Genomic DNA, 10738 nt, shown 5'->3' with positions numbered 1-10738 from the left:
TAGCCAGAAAGAATGGGAGGCGGATTCATGGAAGTTATTAGGAAAGGGACTGGTTGTATGGAATCATTGTCCTACGGAGCAGCTGCTATTTATTAGGGAAGGGTGTGACCGGAGAGATCAAAGGGTCACCCTTTCTGTAGCAATGTGAATGCTGGTCAGAGTAGAGTCCTGCCTTCTACGGCTCTCTCCACACTGCAGTAAAACACCTGCAGCAGGCCCGTTAGCTGACTTGGACATGCGGAGCCCAGGCTGTGGCGCTATCCAATTTCAGGGTGGGTATCCTGGCTCAGGTTGGAGCCCAGGCTCTGGCAGGGCAGAGGATCCCAGAGTTGGACTCCAGCCTGAGCCTAAAGGTCTACACAGCAATTAATCAGCCACATAGCCCAAGTCCCATGAGCCTGAGTGAGCTGACCTGGGCCAGCCATGGGTGTTTAATTACAGAGTACACGTATCCTGAAAGAGCTGGCCTGATCTGCAGCTACTGTGAGAAGCTGGACTGTATTTTTGGCAGGAAGGCCCCCACTGCCTCATGGCATGTTGTCAGCTCCACCACAGACAACCCCCTGAAATTCAGGTTCTTGTCAAACCTCTAAACCTCAAGGCTGACCCACTGATGGAGCCCCAGGCTCCCCCTGAATCCCAGGTAGATATTGCAGATCAGTGGCACTACCTGCCTCAATGTAGCCGTGTCCTGAAGCCCTCAGCTTCTGAGAACTCTGCAAACCGGGCTACACCCTTCACTTCCCCAGTCCTGTTCCTCAATCTTCCAAGCCACAACACAACATGGAGAGCAGGAGAATCCCTCAACTCCCACACCCACAAGGGACAGGTCTTTCTCTCTCCCCCGCATCCTACCCCACAAGATGCAGAGAGCATTTCCCCCCATGTGTGCAAATTGGTGATCTTGAAAACACAAACGTGTGCTCCCCCAGTCCTGTGTTTTTTGGCACTGCCTTGTAAGTTTTCTCTGTGTAATGCCTAGGCAGTAGTTTTTTTGCTGTACATAACACACAACTGGGTGGATGATTTCTTATTACATTGAATGTCATTGGAAATGTCATGAGGTTGTTGAAAAATTTCACAAAAGCCTTGCTCGAAGCAGGATAAAATCCCCACATGAAGCTTGCTACAAGCCTTGTGCCATGCATCACTGGTCCCTGCACACAATCATGAGAAAAGCCTTACACTGAGGTAGCTGCATTGGCCGCAGGACTGCCTTGGCCTCACAGCAGGAGCATAATGCATCCCTGACCCCGTGTCCTTGACCAGTTGAAGCATTTCATAGAAGCCACCTCTCTGGCTCTTCATAATGTTCAGGCTGTCTGTCCACCTCTTCCTTCCACCCGTCATTGAGGCGCTCTCCCTTGTGCTCACTTAGGCTGTGCAAAGCACAGCAAACAGCTCTCACACGAGGCAGATAATGTTCAGCAGCCTCCATTCTTGGCAGTAGGTATCTGCAGCCTCCCTTCAGTCTCTAAATGTGCACTCCACTGTCATTCTGCAGCTGCTTCTAGCATAGCTAAACAGCTCCTTTCACCTATCCAATTATCCAGAAAAGGCTTCCTAAGCTGGGAAGCAGAGGGGTAAACTCAAGGCAAGTTTACATCACACAGTTAAGTCGACCTAAGTTATGTCAACATACAGCTGCCACAGTAATTAAATTGCTTTTGCATGTCCACACTATGCTCCGTGGGTCAGTCGTGCAAGTCCTCACTACTAGCGCTTGCATTGATGCAGAGAGCAGTGCATAGTGGGTTGCTATCCCAACTTGCCACCATGGCTGTCTTGGGAAGGGTTTGCAATGCCTCATGGGAGCAAATGAGTCAGACAGGAGGACCAGGAACATGGTTTCTATGTCTCATGATGCAGTTTTCTCCATCCCATAATTTTATCTGCATCCAATAATGTTTCGTACCTCTTTTCAAAAGCACCTCCAACCCGTGCATCCATCATTTCTCTATGCATGGATCCTGCACAGCTGTGCGCTATTGTGATGACCGTTGCTAGCATAGAGCACCTGATCCTGCAGTATTTGCAGAGCCTCCAGAGGAGCCGTGTGGAACATGGACATTCCTTGGAGGCAAGCGTGCTGTGGGACACAGTAAGAAACAATTCAAGGTTGCCGTTGGCATTCACTGAGCAGTTGCAGACATGACATGAGGAACCGAACACCACCAAGGTCCATAGTGGTCCTCCAAGTAACGGTTCCATTTGTCATTGCAGGATGAGGTGCAGAGTTCGCAGAGTTTCTAGTGGTCTTGTCATCTTGGACCTTCTCAGACCATCCTACATTAATACCGATGAACCTTCTATGTGGATCAGCCAGACCTTGCAGCACCGTGCAGAGAGACCCCTTACTGTTGATGAATTCTGAGTCCTGGGGTTGAGACAAAAATAAGCATGTGGGTCCCATCACTACCCCATATACAACTTGAGAACTCCAACCATGCAACTTCAGCAATAAACCCTTGAGCATCTCCAAGCTTTATGGCCTAGGGCAACAGCACATTCCAAATAGCACCACTGCACCTCCATGACAGTAGTCCAAACAGTTGATCTACCAACACCACACTGGGCAGTTGCTGACCAGTAGCAATCGGGGTGTGGCGAGCTTCCAGATAACACTAACCACGTACCTGGGTCCAGCGTCACAGCTATGGGGTGAGCTCAGCACAGATATTTAAGAAAGTCGCCTCTAATATCCTGAAGTTCTGCCACCACTGCTGGTCTCCCAGGTCTGCATCTCTGCCCTGCCCAGCCCATCACGGCTAGTTGGCCATGCCTAGAAACAGCAGCCCACCACGGGGAGCCGCTCCAGGAAAAGTTTATGCAGAAGCAACTGCTTGATTTCAGCCACCTCCTCTCTAGGTGCCGGTATTGTGCTGCCCCAGAAACCGTTGCCCAATTTGAGATCAGCAACCTGTTTGTCAGGATCACAGCACTCAGCAGTGTTTCCGCTACCCTGTGTGACAGTGGTTGGAAAAGGGTGCTGGCTTATAAACTCCAGAAGAATGATGGGATGCGGTGAGAGGAACTAATTAGTTGGGAATTAATTTGTTTGACCCCAAGTTCCAGAATCCCAGTGCCTTGGGGTTGCTATCCCACAAGGCACAGTGGAAAAAAAATACCAGAATGCATAGAGCCTAGTGGAGGAGTATTGCACCAAGGGATGTCTGCCCTGAATGCTGAAGGCTTATTTGGAGCAATGCAGTGGTGTGTGGGCATGATGATTCCAAAGAGGAGTACATTAACCTGGGGTCATGCGGCGTGGATATGCTTAGGTACATACAAGACCCCTCATTCTGATAGGACCCGAGCACCACGCAATCTTTAATATATTTATCCTCGCAACACATTTGTGAGTTGGGTAAATGCTATTATGCCCACTTTACAGATGGGAAACTGAGGCACAGCGAGACTAAGGCATTAGCTTCATTAGAAAAAAAGATGTGTTCTTAACTTGAGTCAGCTAACATGAGGTGAAATCCTAATGAAGACAAGGTAGTTCGTAGTTTTTACACAAGTTTTCAGGACAACGTAAACCTTAGACTAAGAATACACATTGATTCCTCATGAATACACACCTTAAATGTGTTTTCACTAGGGTGACCAGCTTTCCTGATTTTATAGATACTGTCTCAATATTTGGGGCTTTGTCTTATAAAGATGCCTGTTACCTTCACCCCGTCCTGATTTTTCACACTTGCTTTCTGGTCACGCTAGTATTCACCTTCAAGTACATAAAAGGTTGTTACAAGGAGGTGCAAGAGAAATTGTTCCGCTTAACCTCTTAGGATAGGACAAGAAGTAATAGGCTTAAATTGCAGCAAAGGCGGTTTAGGTTGGACATTAGGGAAAGCTTTCTAACTATCAGGATAGTTAAACTAGAATAAATTGCCTAGGGAGGTTGTGGAATCTCTATCATTGGAGATTTTTAAGAGCAGGTTAGACAAACACCTGTCAGGGATGGCCTAGTATTTAGTCCTGCCTTGAGAGCAGGGCACTGGACTGGATGATCTCTCGCAGTCCCTTCCAGTCCTATGATTAGTGTCAAAGCACAGACTTGACCCTAGGCTTCCCAAGTCTGAGGCGAGGGTCCCTACCCACTAAACCAACCAGGAAGTTCTAATTTGTGTGCTGCTAGGTGGATCTAAAGTTAAGAGGAAAAGAGCCTATTTGCTTCACACAAGCTGTCCTTGGTCTAATATGAAGAGCAACACCATTATGAAGGGGTCTCTCCTGCTGTCAAAGAGAGGAGGTGCACGCAATAATGTACATTACCCAGTTGCTAGACAGGTGAACCAAAGTCAAATCTTTGGGAATTCAAGATACCACTAACACCAGGAACTTAATAGGCTGTTTAAAAGGGTGAGACATTTCTTTGGATAGTGTGAACACCCACTCTTACATTAGATAGGGTATGTACCCTATAAATATTATATACTTGCTGGAGTGAGTGACAGCTGCGAGGGTACCATCTGCAACACCTAAGCCTAAAGCCTTGAACACGTTCCTGCAGAAAGACCAAAGCATCTAGGATCCAGGCTCTGCTCGTTAGCCTCGTATATTTTCCAGAAGGCACTGAGAGAGCCCGATGATGAGAATGGTACAAATGCCTTCACAAACAAGCCAGCTAGATCCAGAAATGGTGACTACAGAACATCAGCGCGAGAGGCAGAGAAACAGCTTTTAATTGACTTTGGATTCTGCAGCTGGTCTCTGCAGGGCCTGTGGATCTCAGGCCTGATGTTTCCTGATTGGCATATCTGAGAGTTTGTATCCACACAGTCTTCCCTGCCAGCGCTATCTCTCTCTATCCTCTTTGAAAGGCAGAAAGGATGCTCATATTGACACTGACAGAGGGTGCCCTTTCTCCAAACAAATCCGAGTCCTTCTCTCTCCCTTGCTCATTTTCATTGCAGCCTGGAAAAGGCAGCTACCAGCAGAAGGGTGGGCAGCAGGTCTACAAGCCGCTGCAGGGCTTCTGGGGGGCTCTGTTGTCCAGGAAGCAGGTTGAGTCCAGATACCTGGGATGGGCTGTGCTCTCAAAGAAGAGGCAAGAAAAGGCAGGTTCATAGGGAATGTGGAACATCAATCAGATCCACATTAGAGATACCACCTGCTGCTGTACTAATGTCAAATATTATAACCTAAACAGCACTGGCCTTGGTCACTACTTGGATGGTTGAGCTGCAGTGAAAAGCCAGGATAGTGTAGGCAATAGAGCTGGTGATCCAGCAGGCGTCACGCTTCCTTCTGAGTTAGTACAGAAGAAGTGCCCTGCCTCCTGCGTGCTGTGACAAAGCTCCTCCTCTACCTTGGTGGGTCCTGCGCTTATTGGCAGATTTGCTCACCTCAGTGATCTCCCCCACAGTCTGGATCAACTCCTCCTGTGTCTGATCAGGAGTTGGGAGGTTTGGGGGGAACCCGGGCCCGCCCTCTACTCCAGGTTCCAGCCCAGGGCCCTGTGGATTGCAGCTGTCTATAGTGCCTCTTGTAACTGCTGTGTGACAGCTACAACTCCCTGGGCTACTTCCCCATGCCCTCCTCCAAACACCTTCTTTATCCTCACCACAGGACCTTCCTCCTGGTGCCTGATAACACTTGTACTCCTTAGTCCTCCAGCAGCACAGCCTCTCAGTCTCAGCTCCTTGTGTCTCTTGCTCCCAGCTCCTCACACGCACTCTCTCTCCTCTGGCTCCTCCCCATCTGACTGGAGAGAGCTCCTTTTAAAACCCAGATGCCCTGATTAGCCTGCCTGCAGGTGTTCTAATCAGCCTGTCTGCGTTAATTGGTTCTAGCAAGTTCCTGACTACTCTAGTGCAGACCCTGCTCTGGTCACTCAGGGAACAGAAAACTACTCACCTAGAGACCAGTATATTTGCCCTCTACCAGACTCCTGCACCCCACTGGCCTGGGTCTGTCACAGTGCCCTGTCTGCTGCAGTAAGCTGAGACCTAATGCCAAGGGGATGGGCCACTAGCGGTCATCAAAGGTTCCATATTATGTTCCCAGGGGAACTGCCAGGGTGTGAAGCATAGACTTTGTGCCTAGTACTAGCATAAACTGGGAAATCATTTAATTCCTTTAGCTTGTTCTAAGAGAGTCTGTACCCGTGAATGGGAGTTTGGGGTTGGAAATGGCCTCTTAACCCTGGAAATTTCAGCGGCAGACACAGAATACAGTGTGCTCACTTGTAAGAGTGTCCTCTGGGGAACCAAGCACCTCTCAAACCCTGATCCCTTGTATGGATTGCTTAAATCAAAGCCTAACCGTGGAGGATCAGGCTGGCTGGGGCCCCTAGGGAGGGGCTCTTCATTGAGGAAAAAAATCTAACTACAAGTCATGCACCTTTGACATTTTGCTCAGCGTCAGTCACTGTTCATCCATCTAGTCCATTTAGATGGCAAATTCTTCCCAACCCGGGCCACGTCTAACTCTGTTTGTACAGCACTTAGCACAAGGGGAGGGCAGTCTTGACTGGGGGCTCTAGGCATTATTACTATGGAAACAATAATAATAGCATGGCAAGGCCTGTGGCAGGATAGGGTTGAAGGCCAACAGGGCTGGAGCCAAAGAGTGAAGTATCCGGGGTGCTGCAGGGCTGGATTCAAGTGCATTGGCAGAGCTGCAGTGGAGCCCAAGACTAGATTAGACGGGTGGCATTGAGGTGCACTCGCAGAGTGAGGTGGCAGTGGGGAAGGAAGGCCAGGGGTGAAGGTGGCAGAGGCTTATCAGGCGATGTGGCAGATCAGAATGGAGGGGTCTCCATCAACCAGTCCACGGGAAGCTTGCATGGCACCTACATGACATCTACCAATTGGCTGTAACCAGTGATTCTAATTAGGCTTGGAAGGATGAGATTTGTGTCTGTAAACGTCGATTTCCCTGTACATGTACACACACACACACACACCCTCACATAGAAGTATATCCATCGATAATCATCGAAATAGACGGACAAAGTAAGAAAAATGCTGCTTGAGGACGTCTTGCAGCCGAACTTCAGTGATTTAGAATTTTGAATTGGGCTTGTTACGGATGGACTAGCCAATGAACAGTACAGACAGGGAGGACTTGTTGATTTGCTTTGTGTATTTGCTGTTTGCTTTGTATATTTTGATCCTTGATGTTGATAATTTGGTGTCAACAGTTTATAAAGCTTTAACTTTCTCAATCTCTCAGTTTATTCTCATTGAATAATTATCTGACCCTTCCCCCACCCCATCATTTTATGCAACTGAGATAAGCATTTCTTCTATTTTGATTGATTCAAATTAACAATAAACATTGCTATTATCCATTAAATGATACAAAAAATTGAATTTTGCCAAGCCTCATTACAATCCTGCTTTCCAAAAATCCAAAGGTCATGATGGGGGTGAGAGGGTTAATTCTCCCTGGACCTGCCTCTTCACCCATGATCTCACTTTTCCTAGTAATAGTTTTTTCAACCCAAACAACATTCTTGAATTGAGATTTGAGAGAGTCTGAAGAGAGAGACGGTCACTCGGAGACAATGCGGCTACGGGAGCAGCCCCAGCGCCGCTCCCGGAAACTCTGACTCCAAGGAGAGTTGTTTGGTTGGTGTTTTCTAAACGACGCTTGTGTTTCAGTGGAAAGTCTTTGCCACCTTGGATCCTCAGACTCTCTGGGGTCACACTGTTTCCATGGGAGATTCTTTAATGTTTACCCTCAAATGAAATAAATAAGTGACTTAAGTTCTCTGCCTGGAGTTTTCTAGAATAAGAGTGGTGCAACGGGAGAACCCCTCGCTAGCAGGGTGCATTGGTGCCACTCTGTTTCCAGCTGCTGACCCGGCTTGGCTGCCAGCACTGGGGAATGATAGTTTGCTGGAGCAGCCTCTGACACGTCCCACAGTAATTACAGCTCAGATCCTGAGGGTAATTAGCACTCTCTTCTTCCAGGAACTGGGGGAGTTGATGACAGGCTGGAGGCATCGTCTCCTCCCTCCCGCAAAAGCCTGGACCCAGTAGTGAGAGTCCCCAGGCCTCATCAAGAAAGGAAGGTAGGTCTCTCCAAACCCACCTGGCTTGACCCATTTCAGAGCCATTCGCTCGAGGGATTTCAAAGCAGAACCTCCGTTGTCTGCCCTAGAAATCCACTTCCTCACCAGCACCACTGAGCGCAGGAGAGGAGAGGTTGGGTCCCAGGCCACGGAGATACTCTGCAAGCACAAGACAGGATGGATGTGAAGAGGTTATAATCTGAGTCATGGGATTTTTGAAGTCTGACATCTCACGAATCAGCCAAGTTGCTAAATACAGCATGGGAAAGCTGGGGCAATGGGGTGTGGCATGAAATTCTAACCTCAGAGGGTCATATGATGCCATCATCTCATCAATGGTCCCTGGGACCGAATAAAAATACAAGCCATTTGCCAGGCCAGGTGAGAGGGTTTCCAGGATCCTCAGCATCCCCACTCTTCTGGGATGCTGTATTCAGATGATCCTCCTGTGTCTGAAAAGAACTGAATGTAACTCTGGAGAACTGCCACACACTCCATCAGACTGGCTTATCCATCTATCTGTCTATCTACCTAATCTTCATCCTTCCTGTCTTCCTTCCATTTTTCCTTAGCATCCATTGCCCTGGAACCTCAATTTTGCCTCCTCATCGCTCCCAGCTGGTTTGGATTGTTATCCTAATAAGACAAATGCAAAGTGCTCCACTTAGGAAGGAACAATCAGTTTCACACATACAGAATGGGAAGAGACTGTCTAGGAAGGAGTATGGCAGAAAGAGATCTAGGGGTCATAGTGGACCACAGGCTAAATATGAGTCAACAGTGTGATACTGTTGCAAAAAACAGCAAATGTGATTCTGGGATGCATTAACAGGTGTGTTGTTAAAAGACATAAGAAGTCATTCTTCCGCTCTACTCTGCGCTGGTTAGGCCTCAGCTGGAGTATTGTGTCCAGTTCTGGGTACCACATTTCAAGAAAGATGTGGAGAAATTGGAGAGAGTCCAGAGAAGAGCAACAAGAATGATTAAAAGTCTTGAGAACATGACCTATGAAGGAAGGCTGAAAGAATTGGGTTTGTTTAGTTTGGAAAAGAGAAGACTGAGAGGGGACACGATAGCAGTTTTCAGGTATCTAAAAGGGTGTCATCAGGAGGAGGGAGAAAACTTGTTCACCTTAGCCTCTAATGATAGAACAAGAAGCAATGGGCTTAAACTGCAGCAGGGGAGATTTAGGTTGGACATTAGGAAAAAGTTCCTAACTGTCAGGGTGGTTAAACACTGGAATAAATTGCCTAGGGAGGTTGTGGAATCTCCATCTCTGGAGATATTTAAGAGTAGGTTAGATAAATGTCTATCAGGGATGGTCTAGACAGTATTTGGTCCTGCCATGAGGGCAGGGGACTGGACTCGATGACCTCTCGAGGTCCCTTCCAGTCCTAGAGTCTATGAATCTATGAATAATCAAAGTGACCTTGAATACCCATTCTGTACGAAGAGAAAGCGTAACAATACCCAAGAGGGGAGGACTCACAGTGCCAAATCTTTGAAAAGGGTGGGTCCCTAGTTGAGGAAAGTTACGGGTGCAGCAGCAGCTTCCAATGGCTCTCCCAGTCGTCTGGGAGCATTAGCGAGGCCGTGCGCATAGCCTGGAATAAACACCGGGCAATGTTAATACCAAAGGGGCTAAATGGAAGGTCAGTTATTAGCATATAGAGAAACAACTTTGAGAAGAGAGGAGCCAAGAGAGGCATTTGCACAGAATTAGCCACGTGCAAATCCATTTAGGAGCACAGTAAGTGAATTGCCAGTCGTGCTTATTTCTGGGAGGTGGTTGGGTTTTTCCAGGATACTGAAAGTAGAATAAAGAAATTTGAATGCACTCACCTGATGCAGCTGCATTTTCATTTTGGGGGGCTCGCATTTCCCTCTTGTGGTTTATGCTGTCACCCTGGATAACCCTATATGGCTGAATGAAGTTTGTTCTCTTTATAGTACTTCACAGGCCTGTGTCTCAGTTACTCTGATCCTGTGCTTGGGGAAGGGTGTGTGGCAGATGGTCAGGATTTGTGCATCCCATATTCTAGGACTGGGCGGGACCTGCCCAGCCTCTAGGGTAGGTTAGAGCAGCCACAGGGCTTATCTACAGTTGAAATGCTGTAGTGGTACCGCTGCAGCTGCACCTCTGTAGCACTTCAGTGTAGACACTTCCCTTCTCCTTTCGGCGTAGGTAATCCATCTCCCCGAGAGGCCATAGCTGGGTCAGTGGAAATATTCTTCCATCAACCTAATGCTCTCTACATGGGGGGTTACATTGGCTTTTTCACACACCTGAGCAACGTAGCTAAATTGACGTAATTTTCTAGTATAGACCAGGCCTAAGCTGTGCCCTGGGAATCAGAGACTAGCCCTAGACCAAGGCATTCTGTCCATGTATCCTGTGTTGGGGGCTGGGAGCGGCGCTTGTGTACAGGTCTTACACCAGTTCTGCACAGGCTGGAGGTATGCTCAGCAGGCTGGTTCAATATCCTTTGAGGCTTTGAATGCTACCAGGATGGCATTTAGATGCCTTCATGTAACTTGCAATCAGGCCTAAGCCTCTGGGTGACTTAATGGTAGGGACTTTTGCCTTTTCCTTATCTTTCCATCTCCTGGGCCTTGCTTCCTGTGAGTAAGCTTGCCAATAGAGTTGCATGTGAAGCCCTGTTCTGAGGGATGTATATTTGGCCTTGGGGCTCAGTAACACTTAAATGA

Source organism: Gopherus flavomarginatus, chromosome 5, assembly GCF_025201925.1.
Source record: "Gopherus flavomarginatus isolate rGopFla2 chromosome 5, rGopFla2.mat.asm, whole genome shotgun sequence".
In the NCBI taxonomy this organism is placed as follows: Eukaryota; Metazoa; Chordata; order Testudines; family Testudinidae; genus Gopherus; species Gopherus flavomarginatus.
Note: the sequence above shows the minus strand (reverse complement) of the source record.